Source organism: Carcharodon carcharias, chromosome 19 (assembly GCF_017639515.1).
Source record: "Carcharodon carcharias isolate sCarCar2 chromosome 19, sCarCar2.pri, whole genome shotgun sequence".
NCBI classification, from domain to species: domain Eukaryota; kingdom Metazoa; phylum Chordata; class Chondrichthyes; order Lamniformes; family Lamnidae; genus Carcharodon; species Carcharodon carcharias.
This window is the reverse complement of record NC_054485.1, coordinates 13,370,071-13,384,739: the sequence shown is the minus strand read 5'-3', so window position 1 is coordinate 13,384,739 and position 14,669 is coordinate 13,370,071. Positions and strand designations below refer to the sequence as shown.

The window sequence follows — 14,669 nt, the reverse complement described above, 5'->3', positions numbered from 1 at the left end:
GAGAGTGACTGCCCTTGACATCAAGGCTGCATTTGACCGAGTGTGGCATCAAGGAGCCTTAGCAAAACCGGAGTCAATGGGAATCGGGGGAAAACTCTCTACTGGTTGGAGTTATGCCTAGCACAAAGGAAGATAGTTGTGGCTGTTGGAGGTCAGTCATCTCAGCTCCAGGACAACACTGCAGGAGTTCCTCAGGGTAGTGTCCTTGGCCCAACCATTTCAGCTGCTTCATCAATGACCTTCCTTCCATCATAAGGTCAGAAATGAGGATGTTCGCTGATGTTTGCACAATAGTCAGCATCATTCGCAACTCCTCAGATACTGAAGCAGTCCATGTTCAAATGCAGCAAGAGCTGGGCTATATCCAGGCTTGGGCTAACAAGTGGCAAGTAACATTCATGCCACACAAGTGCCAGGGAATGATCATCTCCAACAAGAGAAAATCTATCGTCTCTCCTTGATATTCAATGCCATCACCATCACTGAATCCCCCACTATCAACATTCTGGGGGTTACCATTGACCAGAAACTGAACAGGACTAGCCATATGAATACTGTGGCTACAAGAGCAGGTCAGAGGCTAGGAATCCGGCAACCAGTACTCATCTCCTGACTCCCCAAAGTGTGTCCACCATCTACAAGGCATAAGTCAGGAATGTGATGGAATACTGCCCACTTGCCTGGATGAGTGCAGCTCCCACAACACTCAAGAAGTTTGCCGCCATCCAAGACAAAGCAGCCTGCTTGATTGGCACCCCATCCACAAACGTTCACCCCCTCCACCACCGACACACAGTAGCAGCAGTGTGTACCATCTACAAGATGCACTGCAGGAATTCACCAAGCCTCCTTAAGTAGCACCTTCCAAACCCACAACCACTACCACCTAGAAGGACAAGGGCAGCAGATACATGGCAACACCACCACCTGGAGGTTCCCCTCCAAGTCACTCACCGTCCTGACTTGGAAATATATCACCGTTCCTTCACTGTCGCTGGGTCAAAATCCTGGAACTCCCTCCCTAACAGCACCGCAGTTGTACTTACACCACAGGGACTGCAGCGGTTCAAGAAGGCAGCTCACCACCACCTTCTCGAGGGCAATTAGGGGTGGGCAATAAATGCTGGCCCAGCCAGCGAAGCCCACATCCCGTCAATGAAAAAAAAAACACAAGCTACATCTGTAAATAATGCACCGTTTCACTCTACAAACCCTTCCATTTTGGGGATGGAAATACTGATTATAAGTTTTGACGTCTAATGAGTAGCTGTTATTTTCACATCTTCATACTCATCTCCTTGGAGAAATGTGTAAAATAACGAAAGAATTCAGGCTGATTAAGAGTCTGGCAGGTCGTGCCATGACTGCGCCTTCCATGACTGTAGCTGGTTAGTCCAACATGGCGGAATGGTTTTATGTGCTCCCACAACCATATATAGGAAGGTGGGGGAGCAGCCATTTCCACCAGGCACAAAAATCCCCTCAGGAGGTCAAACTAGAATTTAGAGTTGCTTCCACTCACCAGGCTCTATAGATCAGGGTTCAAATTCTGACAGAACTGGAGATGCTACCAGTCATCCAAAGACTCAGTCGAGTCACTAATGGTGTGGAAATATGAACCATATACTAGGTCATAGTTTCACAAAGTTTCGTTTGACCACCAGTTTTTCAGAACTGCTCCTTGAAAGGGACATTAAATAAACTTCTACTCTCTCAGTAATTGGGACTGATACAGTTAACAGTTTACTTAATTCTCTGCTTCCAACTGGAATGGAAACAATAGCTCATATAGGTTTATTGTGCAACCTAAAAGGATCAGGTCTTAGCTGAACTCAATCTTGGAAACTCATCAGAAAAATCCCAGAGTAGGAGCTATGTCAATGTTTGAGTACAATCTGGATCTCTACAATCCTGTACATCACTCCAGAGTAATTGCTATGGTGGGACTTAAACCCATTTACTCAAAGAATTAGCCTGGACTTTCTGGATTACTAGCCCATTAAAATTACCACTACACCACCTTCCCCCATTTACAGAGTCAGTAAAACACAAACTTCCTTTATCCAAATTAACTTTTGAACCAGTTGCTTTAGAGACTCAACTGATTTGTATTTGAGTATTTTCAGAACTAGGAATTGGAATCTATAAGTGCTGGTTCTCTCCAGCAGTTTATTGTGAAATAACAGTTCACCTGTTCCCTCAACAGCTTCTATTCAAAATTTCCCATCCAGTAAGATTGGAATTGGCTCCATCTCTCAAATCCCAAAATGCTCATTAAATTAACAGTAAACCCATTTCTTGTTTCAATTATTATCTCAAATAAAAATCCTAGGCCTCATAACACCATGTTGTCAATTATTCTGACCTTTCTTCAGATTGAAGTCTTGGCTCTGGTTTAAAGGGACATAGAACCATAGAAAAGTTACAGCACAGAAGGAGGCCATTCAGCCCATCTTGTCCATGCCAGCCCGAGGACACCCAGGTGCCCTTTCTAATCCCACCTTCCTGCACCCGGCCCATAGCCCTGCAGCTTACAGCACTTAAGGTGCAGATCCAGGTACTTTTTAAAAGAGTTTAAAGTTTCTGCCTCTACCACCAACTTGGGCAGCAAATTCCAGACACCAATACCCTCTGCGCAAAAAAGTTCTTCCTCATGTCCTCCCTACACTTTCTTCCACCTATCTTGAATCTATATCCCCTGGTTCTAGAATTCTTCATCAAGGGAAACAATTTTATCCTGCCCACTCTATCTATTCCCCTCATAATTTTGTACACCTCAATCAAGTCACCTCTCAGCCTTCTTTGTTCTAAGGAAAATAACCCCAACCTATCTAATCTCTCCTCGTAGCTACACTTTTCTAACCCTGGCAACATTCTTGTAAACCTCCTCTGCACTCTCTCCAGAGCTATTACGTCCTTCCTGTAATGTGGTGACCAGAACTGCACACAATATTCCAGTTGTGGCCTCACCGGTGTTTTATACAATTCCAACATTATATCCTTACTTTTGTATTCTATACCTCTGCCAATGAAGGAGAGTATTCCATATGCCTTCTTTACAACCTTGTCTACTTGAACTGCTGCCTTCAGGGACCAGTGTACTTGTACGCCAAGATCTCTCACTTCATCTACCCCTCTTGGTATATTCCCATTTATTGTGTAATCCCTGTAACTCTTTGACCTAAATGTACCACCTCACACTTCTCTATGTTAAAATCCATCTGCCACTTTACCGCCCACTCCACCAACCCATCTATATCATTTTGGAGATTATGGCTATCCTCTACACTATCCACTACTCGGCCAATCTTTGTGTCATCTGCAAATTTCCCAATTGTGCCCCCCCACATTCACGTCCAAATCGTTAATATATAATACAAACAGCAAGAGTCTCAACACCGAACCCTGTGGAACACCACTTGAGACAACTTTCCATTCACAAGGGCATCCATCGACCTTTACCCTTTGTTTCCTGTTACAAAGCCAACCTTTTATCCAGTTTGCCACATTACCCTGAATCCCATGGGCTTTTACTTTCATGACCAATCTGCCATGTGGGACCTTGTCAAATGCCTTGCTAAAATCCATGTACACAACATCCACTGCACTACCTTCATCAACCCTTCTTGTCACTTCCTCAAAGAATTCAATCAAATTTGTGAGGCAAGACCTTCCTTTAACAAATCCATGCTGACCATCCCTGACTAATCCATGCCTTTCCACATGACAGTTAATCCTATCTCTCAGGATTGATTCTACTAATTTGCTCACCACCGATGTAAGACTAACTGGCCTATACTTGTTTGGCATTTCCTTTGATTCCTTTTTAAACAATGGAACTACATTTGCATTTCTCCAGTCCTCTGGTACCTCCCCTGTATCTAGTGAAGATTGGAAAATCATCCTCAGAGCATCTGCTATCTCCTCCCTGACTTTCTTCAGCAGCCTCGGAAACAATCCATCTGGCCCTGGTGACTTATCAACTTTCAAGGATTTCAACCCTTCGAGTACTTCCTCTCTCTTTATGACTATCCCATCCAATATCTCGCAGTGTTCCTCCTGGACTGCTATATCTACATCCTCCCTTTCCTTTGTAAACACGGAGACAAAATATTCATTCAAACCCTTCCCACAGCCTCTGCATCAACACAAAAGTTTCCATCTTCATCTCTGATGGGTCCCACTTTTTCCTTAGCTAACCTTTTAGTATTAATGTGTTGGTAAAACATCTTTGGGTTATCTTTAACTTTACTTGCTAATCTTTTTTCATGCCCTTTCTTTGATTTCCTTATTTCCTTTTTTACTTCATCCCTGCACTTCCTATATTCGTCTAGGCTACATACCTAATCAGCAGATAGCAGCAAAATACTGCAGATGCTGGAAATCTGAAACAAAAACAGAAAATGCTGGAAAATCTCAGCAGGTCTGACAGCATCTGCGGAGAGAGAAACAGAGTTGACATTTCGAGTCCGTATTCCCCTTCTTCTCTGACAGATGCATTTTTCCAGCATTTTCTGCTTTTGTTCTTAATCAGCAGTCAAGATTTACTGAAATAGTTGCTTGTCAATGAATATAAGGGCTTTTCCAGACAGTAGACAGCTTATTGTGACACTTCCGAGCAGCTTGGGGCAAGTAATTGCTAGTCAGAAATACTATAACTAAGCCTAGCATCTATTGATCACATTTGGTTCAAGCAGTTAAACTTCTGTGACACTTTCTGGAAGCTAAATAAGACATTTTGTGAGGTCAAAGTCATGGGTCTGATCTTGGATAGGATAGAGAGAACAAAACTATTTCCACTGATGGGAGAGTCCAGAACAAGGCATCATAACCTCAGAATTACAGCTAGACGATTCAGGGGTGATGTCATGAAGTACTTCATTACACAAAAGGTAGTGAAAATCTGGAATTCTCGTCCCCAAAAGGCCATTGAGATTGACCAACTGGAAACTTTAAAACTGAAATTGATTGATTTTTTGTTCAGTAAGGAGATTAAGGGTTAAGGAAGAGAGGCAAGTGAATGGAGTTTAAATACAGATCAGCCATGCTCAAGTTGCATGGCAAAACAGGGTCAAGGAGCTGAATGGTCTACTCCTGTTCTTATATCCCTACAGATTTAATTATGGGCAAGAAGTTTCCTTCATGCCCAGATTTTTAATGGCAAAAATAAATCAATGTAGTATTAACTGCAAAATTCACTGTACTTTACAAATCCAACCCATTGAATATTTTGTAAAACATAACTTCTACCTAAACGATTATACTGACACAAGGAGGGAGAAAGTAGGAAGGCACAGCCTTCCTACACAAATTGGAAACAAGCAAAAGGCTTGTTTCTGTCAATGTATCACAAAGCACTTCAAATGAATTACTTTGAACTGAAAATGACATCACCCTGTAGACAAATATCACAGCTAGTTTCTGTACTGTAAAATCTGACAAACAGCAATGAGATGATTGACCAGTTACTCTTTTTTGTTATAATAGTTGAGGAATGAATATTGACCAACTGTAAATGTCCACCTGAACAGACAACTCATCCGGTGCCTGACGTGTTTTGATTGAATATCTCATCCAATGAATGGTATGTCTTGACTTAACATCTCATCTTGTGAAATGCAGGAGTTTCTACAGATTAAAAACCTCCAGCACCAGTTTTCTCGTAAGAATTTGTTCGTACTAGGTTAAGTGTTGCCCTCCTCCTACCACACGGGCTGAAACCATCTGACTAATCTTTGACCAAGAATTAATCCGGGCATCTTCTGCACCACACAGATACCAAAGGATTGCAACCATGTTTAAGTGAATTCCTGGAAGTTTCATCACATGACTTGCCCCTATACTTCTGCCATTAGTCAGCCAACATATCCAACCTTGTGACGCACAGCCTTCCTACACAAATTGGAAAACAAAAAGACTCATTACCCAATTGGATGATGCTTGACTGTTAACCAATCAGCCTCTTTCCCTCATTTTCAATTTCTTTTGTTCAGATAAGGAGAAATGTTCAAAGAAAATGACGAAAAAATCTTTTTTAATGCTGCTATGATTTTTCTCCAGGGTAGCACACAACAGTGGCTTGGGGATTGGGGATTGGGGATTGATCTTCAATTCCTGGAGACTCCTGGAGGGTTGGCAACGCTCGTACCAACAGTTGTCAAGGAGCAGACTAAAATATTCTTCATGCTCAGATGAGATGCTGATGAATTTGTAACTTTTCCCAGCCTTGTTCATTTATTTCCTAAACTGAAAAGAAAAAAAAGGCAAAAACCATTGAATTCAGAAATTCAAGTAAAGAAACAGGAAATAAAGATCAAAGTCAAGTTTGGGCAAAAGCTTCGTTTAGGCCTATTTTCAGGACCAGAACTGCCTGCTGGGGTTAGTCAGTATTCAGAGTCGATGCCTTTTTTTGTTGAACAAGTCCTATTTCAGTCAGCTGCATCTCTGGCAGCTTCCCGCAGGTAGTTTCTCGGGCAAGAGTGGGGCTCAGCATGGGCCTGCTTGCCCTCATGGGTGTTGTGGAGAAGCTCTTCCTGGCTCCCCACATGAAGGTAGAATAAAAGCCTATAATGCGGGTGGTCACTGCAGCCACAGCAGAAAGCCTGAGAAGTTTGGCATATGCTCTGCTCTTGTCTGAACAATTTGGCAGCGAGTTTCTTAATCAGACATTAGGCCCCTCATTTGCATGTGTAAGGGGCCTAATGCCTGTTTAGGGTGGCCACTAGGATTGCCAGCTGTGATTAAATGTTTTCCTTGAGGTTTCATCACATGTCTTGCCCCCACACTCCAGCCATTAGTCAGCCAATGTATCCATCCTTCTGACGTACTACCTTCCTACACCAACTGGAAAGCAATAAGACTCATTACTCAATTGGATGATGCTTGACTGTCAGCCAAGCAGCCTTTCCCCCTCCCCCGCCCTATTTTCAATATTTTTATATCTGGGCAAAGAGGAATGTTCAAAGAAAATTACAAAAAAAAAACTTTTTTAATGTCTCTATGATTTTTCTCCAGGGCTGCACAGAGCTGTGTCCTGGAGATTGATCTTCAGTTCCTGGGGACTCCAGGCCAATCCTGGAGGGTTGGCAACCTTAGTGGCCATCCAGGATGCCTGAATATCATCCAAGGCCTCGCTTACAGAGCTGTAAATTTGTCAGAGATCTTGTGAAATTGGTCATTTCTGACCTTGTTTTAAAGCCAGAAACAGATTAAGTTTGTCAGCCAGTTTTTTTTTAAAGTTCCACCAAAGTGTGTTTAACTGTTTCAAGCTGTCATGAGCAAAGGTTTGTGACATCAGAAGACTGATTGTGACACTATTAAGAAGGTAATGTCCCTCCTCATCTTTCTATTTTCAATACAAAGTCTGTTGAGCAAAGCTCTTCAGAGTTTATATGTTCAAGCAGAGAAGGAGAGTCTAGTGGTCACTGACTGGTAAGAATAGCTCGCAAATAGGGTGGCCTATCATGAGAGCCCTCATTTAGAAATTTTACTATCTTTTCTTTTCCAGTTTAGGAAACCCAATTAACTCAGGTGGGAGGTACGTTCCAGCATTGTCCAGTGTAAAAATCAAGAGTTTAATCCTCATTTGATCCTCTTGTTGCATTAATATGAAATATGGCCTTGAAAGTCACATCAATAAAGTCCGCTGATCTCAGCCAGACTGGCCCTCGGGAATGAACGATCACCGAGGGAAGGGGTAACAAAAGTTAGCCAGCCCTGATTGACCCCTGTTGAAAAGTGTGGACAGGTTCATAAAATTATGGCCTCCATGTTTGAGCTGGCCTGATTCAGTCTCAGTAGGTTCAATGACAAAGAATAGCCATTTGGACAAAGGGCAAGTGAAGTGTGTTGGAATTATACACCAGGGAAAGGGTCTATGTCCCAGGGTACCCCAAAAGAAACATCCAGTTTTTGGATCAAAGGAATGTTTGTTAAATAATTTTCATGAAAATAATCCTAACTGTAAGACATGCAAAGGGACTCAAAAAGAATAGTTCCCATGATTATCAAAAATAATTTGAATCTTAAACACACCTTACCTCTAGAACTGTGAACGGTTGAGGAATACTCAACAGTAATTTAATTCAAGTATTATAAACAAGCCTTTTACTCACAGCCACTGATTTACTTTAGTACCACAGGTGTTTTTTTTTAAATCCAAAGGCGGTATGACAGATAAATATATCAGTGCTTAAATTACATTGAGATTGAAACTTCTGAAATCCTCCTGGGACTTTTATTCCTCATTAAAATGAGCAATATCCTTTGCCTAAACTATTATTATTTATTCATTGTTAGGTTTTAAACAATTCTTTAGCTACACACTTGGGGAAAAGACCTCATTGTGATGTCACAATGCAGTAAATGGTATGAGACGGGAACAGTTGTGCAAAGGGAAAATTATTAAGACCACACTTTATATTTGATAGAGATCACAACATAGAGACAGGTAATTCGGTCTAACTGATCTGTGCCAGTATTTATGCTTCAAACAAACCTCCTCCTACCTCTCCTCATTTAACCCTATTCCTTCTACTCCTTTCTCCCTCATGCGATTATCTAACTTCCCCTTAAATGTATCTATGTTGCTCGCCTTTATAAATAAACAATGTTTCTTTTCATGTTTGTGTGGAAGTACATCAAAGTAATATGGTCCAAGCTCTGGAAAAAATAATTGTTTTTTTTCAAAGTCTGTGGGCTAGAAATTATCTTGCTCAGCACCGGTGAAGTTAGTGCAAGGGAAGCTATTTGAAGGATGTCCTGCACTGTTGGACATTTCCTTTGTAACTTGTGTGGCATTCTGCAAGGAGAAGGGTGCACAGGGGCATCCCTTAGCCAGGAATCAATGCCATCCTGCAGTCACAGAACCCAACCAGCTGATATGATGCCAGGATCCCTAATTTGGGCAATGTTAGTCCTGGCAAAGAATTCAAAAATCAGTCTCAAACAAAAAGTGTTGTGTTGCAAGGTTGCCTTGCACTAGCAATATTTATAGGACTATTGTGTAAAGTTAAAGCGCATGGGATTGGGGGTAGTGTATTGAGATGGATAGAAAACTGGTTGGCAGACAGAAAACAAAGAATAGGAATAAACGGGTCTTTTTCCGAATGGCAGGCAGTGACTAGTGGGGTACCGCAGAGATCGGTGCTGGGAGCCCAGCTATTCAAAATATATATTAATGATTTAGATGAGGGATCTAAATGTAATATCTCCAAATTTGCAGAGGACACAAAGCTGGGTGGGAGGGTGAGCTGTGAGGAGGATGCAGAGATGCTTCAGTGTGATTTGGACAAGCTGAGTGAGTGAGCAAATGCATGGCAGATGCTGTATAATGTGGATAAATGTGAGGTTATCCATTTTGGTAGCAAAAACAGGAAGGCAGATTATTATCTGAATGGCTATAAATTGAGAGAGGGGAATGTGCAACGAGATCTGGGTGTCCTCGTACACCAGCCACTGAAGGTAAGCATGCAGGTGCAGCAGGCAGTAAAGAAGGCAAATGGTATGTTGGCCTTCATAGCCAGAGGATTCGAATACAGGAACAGGGATGTCTTGCTGTAATTATACACGGCCTTGGTGAGACCACACCTGGAATATTGTGTGCAGTTTTGGCCTCCTTTTCTGAGGAAGAATGTTCTTGCTACAGAGGGAGTGCAGTGAAGGTTTACCCAACTGATTCCTGGGATGGCAGGACTGACATATGAGGAGAGATTGAGTTGGTTAGGATTATATTCGCTGGAGTTCAGAAGAATGAGGGGGGATCTCATAGAAACCTATAAAATTCTAACAGGACTAGACAGGGTAGATGTAGAGAGAATGTTCCCAATGGTGGGGGAGTCCAGAACCAGTGGTCACAGTCTGAGGATATGGGGTAGACCATTTAGGACTGAGATGAGGAGAAATTTCTTCACTCAGAGAGTGGTGAGCCTATGGAATTCATTACCACAGAAAGTAGTTGAGGCCAAAATATTGTATGTTTTCAAGAAGAAGTTAGATATACCTCTTGGGGCAAAAGGGATCGAAGGGTATGGGGAGAAAGCGGGAGCAGGCTATTGAGTTGGAGGATCAGCCATGATCATAATGACTGGCGGAGCAGGCTCGAAGGGCCGAATGGCCTATTTCTACTCCATGTTTCTATGTTTCTGTTTCTATTCCCCCAGATTGCAGGTACGGTGATTTTAAAGAACTTTTTTTGTTGCAAAGTGTCTAGAAGTATTCTGGAATGTTTTTGGAGGTAGTGTGGTGAATTCTTAGATTTGCCAGGGACTGTTGATGAATTCTCTCGGCAGGGAGAAGATGGAGCAGAAGAGTAGGTGACCTGTCCAGACAAAGGATACAGGGAGATATTTAATTCCTCCCAAGTAAGATATATTCCAAAGAGGAAGAAAGATGGTAAGAGGGGGAAAAAGCATCCATGGCTAAACAAGGAAGTTAAAGATAACATAAAGGCAAAAACAAAGGCATATCAAATTGCAAAGGTCAGTGGCAGGCTGGAAGATTGGGAAACTTTTAAAGATCAACAAAGGGTTACTAAAAACATAATAAAATGAGCAAAGGTAAATTATGAAAAAAACCAGCACAAAATGTAAAAACTGATAGCAAAAGCTTCTACAAGTTTATAAAAGGAAAGAGAGTAGCTAAAGTGAATGTTGGTCCCTTGGAGGATGTAACTGGGGAGTTAATAGTGGGGAACACAGAAATGGCAGAGATGCCATTTTGCCTCAGTTTTCACAGTGAAGGACACTAGTACCACCCCAATAGTGACAGGTAGTGCAGAGAGTATAGAGAAGGAGGAACTTAGAACAATCACCATCACTAGAGAAAAAGTGAATTTTTTGAGGAGGTGTCCAGGTGTGTAGATGAGGGAAGTGCAGCTGATGCAGCTCATATGGATTTCAGCAATGCTTTTGACAAGGTCACATATGTGAGACTTATAAAGAAGGCAAATGCACATGGGATACATGGTAATTTCATAAGGTGGATTCAAAATTGGCTTAGTTGTAGGAGACAGAGGGTGATGCTAGAAGGATGCTTTAGTGACTGGAAGCCAGTGTCCAGTGGCGTACCACAGGGACCTGTGCTGAGTCCCCTATTATTTGTCATTTATATAAACAACATAAATGACTATGTTGGGGGTAGGATTAGTAAGTTTGCAGATGACACAAAATTGGACGGGTGGTTAACAGTGAGGTTAGGTGTCTTGGGCTACAGGAAGATATAGACGGGATGGTCAAATGGGCAGATAAGTGGCAGATGGAATTTAACCCTGAAAAGTGTGAGGTGATACTCTTTGGAAGGAATAATTTGACAAGGAAGTATTCAATGAACGGCATGACACCAGGAAGTTCTGAGGAACAAAGGGACCTTGGCGTGTGTGTCCATAGATCTCTGAAGGCGGAGGGGCATGTTAGTGGGGTGGTGAAAAAGGCATATGGGACACTTGCCTTTATCAGTCGAGGCATAGATTATAAAAATAGGGAGGTCATGTTGGAGTTGTATAGAACCTTGGTGAGGCCACAGCTGGAGTACTGTGTGCAGTTCTGGGTGCCACATTATAGGAAGGATGTGATTGCACTGGAGGGGGTGCAGAGGAGATTCACCAGGATGTTGCCTGGGATGAAACATTTAAGTTATTAAGAGAGGTTGGATAGACTTGGGTTGTTTTCATTGGAGCAGAGAAGACTGAGGGGCGACCTGATCGAGGTGTACAAGATTATGAAGGGCATGGACAGGGTGGATAGGGAGCAGCTGTTCCCCTTAGTTGAAGGGTCAGTCACAAGGGGGCATAAGTTCAAGGTGAGGGGCAGGAGGTTTAGGGGGGATGTGAGGAAAAGCTTTTTTACCCAGAAGGTGGTGATGGTCTGGAATGCACTACCTGGGAGGGTGGTGGAGGCGGGTTCCCTCAAATCCTTTAAAAAGTACCTGGATAAGCGCTTGGCACACCATAACATTCAAGGCTATGGGTCAAGTGCTGGTAAATGGGATTAGGTAGGTAGGTCAGGTGTTTCTTGTGTCAGTGCAGACTCGATGGGCCGAAGGACCTCTTCTGCATTGTGTGATTCTGTGATTCTGTACTGAGCAAACTATTGGGATTAAAGGGTGAGAAGTCCCCAGGACACGATGGCCTACATCTCAGGTTCTTAAAGGAAGTGGCAGCGGAGATAGTGGATGCATTGGCTATAATATTCCAAAATTCCCTGGATTCTGGAAAGGTTCCAATGGATTGGAAAAATGCTAATATAACGCCCTTATTCAAAAAGGGGGGGAGGCAGAAAATAGGAAACTATAGACCAGTTAGTTTAACGTCTGTTGTTGGGAAATTGTTGGAATCCATCATTAAGGAAGTAGTAATGGGGCATTTGGAAAGTCAAAATGCAATCCATCAGAGTCAGCATGGTTTTATGAAGAGTAAATTGTGTTTGACTAATTTGCTAGAGTTCTTTGAAGATGTGACAAGCAAAGTGGATAATGGGGATCCTGTAGATGTAGTATATCTGGACTTCCAGAAGGCCTTTGCAATTGGCAATCCAATTCCTTTTGAATCCCTTGATTGAACCTGCCTCCACCACCCTCTCAGGAAATTCGTTTCAGACTTCAACCACCCTCTGGGTGAAAAAAAATTTCCTCACATCGCTTTTACACCTTTTGTCAATTATTTCCAATCAGTGCCCTGTAGTTCGTGATGCTCTCTGGAGTGGTAATAGTATGTCACTGTTTACCCTGTCCCTCGGGATCTTGAAGATCTCTATCATGTCTCCTCTCAGCCTTCTTTTCTCCAAGGGGAAACAGTCCCAATCTCTCCAATCTATCCTCATCGCTGCAGTTCTTTATCCCTGGAATTATTCTTGTGAGCAATCAATAGCAATTCAAAAGGTCCAAATAACGATGAAAATGTGACTGCAATTTGGAAAAGCCACATTGTAGTTTTCCAGACCACTTAAGTCAATGAACAACACTCTGGGAGAAACCAACGTGAAAGGATTAATTTCATCATGCTGCAAGGAGTTTCACTTAACTTTTCTCCTATAGGATGTAACGTTTAAGGAGATAGAGGGGTAACTTTGGGGTCAAGTTGACTGCAGTCCTTCAGAGCCATGTCAATGATGGAGTAACAAACTTGGTTGAATAATGGAGGCTGGAGGCATAGACTAACTACTGGAGGTTGTGATTATTGGTATTTAATTCCGATTAAACTTGCAAGCCAATAGGGTACAGTGATCATATCTGTACAGGTAGCAGGAAGCTTACCGGTGCTCTGTGATGGCAGGGTATGTTTTTAGGTTATTAAACACCTGCAATATCCCTGCACAGAATTGGCCATCCTGTCAACCTCTACCAAAGGTTTCAGGGCTTAAATAAGTAAGATGTTTACTTCCAGGTAGAGAAGAATATGCTGTCCATAATCAGACACAGAGGAACTGTTAGTGTTTATTTCTTTGTTGTTTGCTAACTTATGCATGATGGTGGATCTCACTGCATGCTCTCAGACACAAAACTGACAAAAAAGGAAGTGACTTTTAAATGTAATTTTGTGCTATTTACTTTGCTTCTCCATTGAAATTTCTCCACCATTATTATCCCCTCCTGTCCTGACTCTTTGCTGCGGGGGGGCTGTTCTGGACAATTATCCTCTAGTACTTGCCCAAGTGGCCATTCTTCCTGTAGGAGCCTTGACCGTGATTAGCAGCACATTATTTGTGTGCGTCGTTCGTACCCACACCGTATGTCCACACTTGCTTGCCTATTCAATAATCATTCAATAACACCCTCCCCAGCACTATGTCCAACCATAGAATCACGCAGCATAGGAGGTAGTCATTCAGCCCATCATGCCTGTTGTGTAGCAAACCTCCCCCTGTTCCAGCTGAGATAAACTGAGTCCACACTGATTAGGACTTGAGCCTAAGACCTTCCTGACTCTGTGGGTTCACCTCCTTCCGACACTTAACACGATGACTTTAATAACGACCTGAGCTGCAATTTTCCAGGCTCTGAAAAGTTTCAGGCATGTTTTTTCTTCCCCCCTTCTTTTATTAAAGGAGCTCAAAACATCAAGAGTCAGGATGGAGATGATTCCAGAAGACTTTAATCTGTGGGTGACCAGTAAGCCTGCACCAACGCAAACCACAACACTCGGTCAGATTGTTCTCGATGTTATTCTATTCCTCTGTCTCGCTGTATTTATTGTCCATGTGATCAATTTTCTAATTAAACATTTATCCCGTCATCCTTCAAAGGTTAGTGATCAGATCTCTTGTTAAAGAAGTTACTACAGATCATGTGAGGTTTTCTGGGAGCAATGGCCTTCGTTTATTTTTTAATTCATTTGCTGCCCATCCCTAATTGCCCTTGAACTGAGTGGCTTGCTAGGCCATTTCAGAGGGCAGTTAAGAGTCAACCACACGGCTGAGAGTCTGCAGTCACACATAAACCAGACCAGGTAAGGATGGCAGATTTCTTGAATCTGATGGGTTTATTACAGTAATTGATGATTGTTTCATGGTCACCATCACAGATTAGCTTTCAATTCCAGATTTTATTATTTGAATTTAAATTCTGTCAGCTGCTGTAATGGGATTTGAAGCTGTGCCCCCAGAACAGTAACCTGGGCCTCTGAATTAATAGTTCAGTGACATTACCACTATGCCACCATCTCCCCCGTTTAATTT

General features: G+C 42.4%; 1 protein-coding gene across 1 annotated transcript in view; it reads left to right on the top strand.

The window, feature by feature from the left end:
* The window catches only part of tmem30b (transmembrane protein 30B), a 44,296-nt gene extending 30,181 nt beyond the window's left edge, over nucleotides 1–14,115 (top strand). The window contains exons 9-10 of the transcript XR_005946100.1: nucleotides 5,488–5,584; nucleotides 14,040–14,115. The gene's annotated coding sequence lies outside the window, so the exon portion shown is untranslated. The remainder of the gene's footprint in view (nucleotides 1–5,487; nucleotides 5,585–14,039) is intronic.
* Nucleotides 14,116–14,669: the final 554 nt, after the last annotated feature.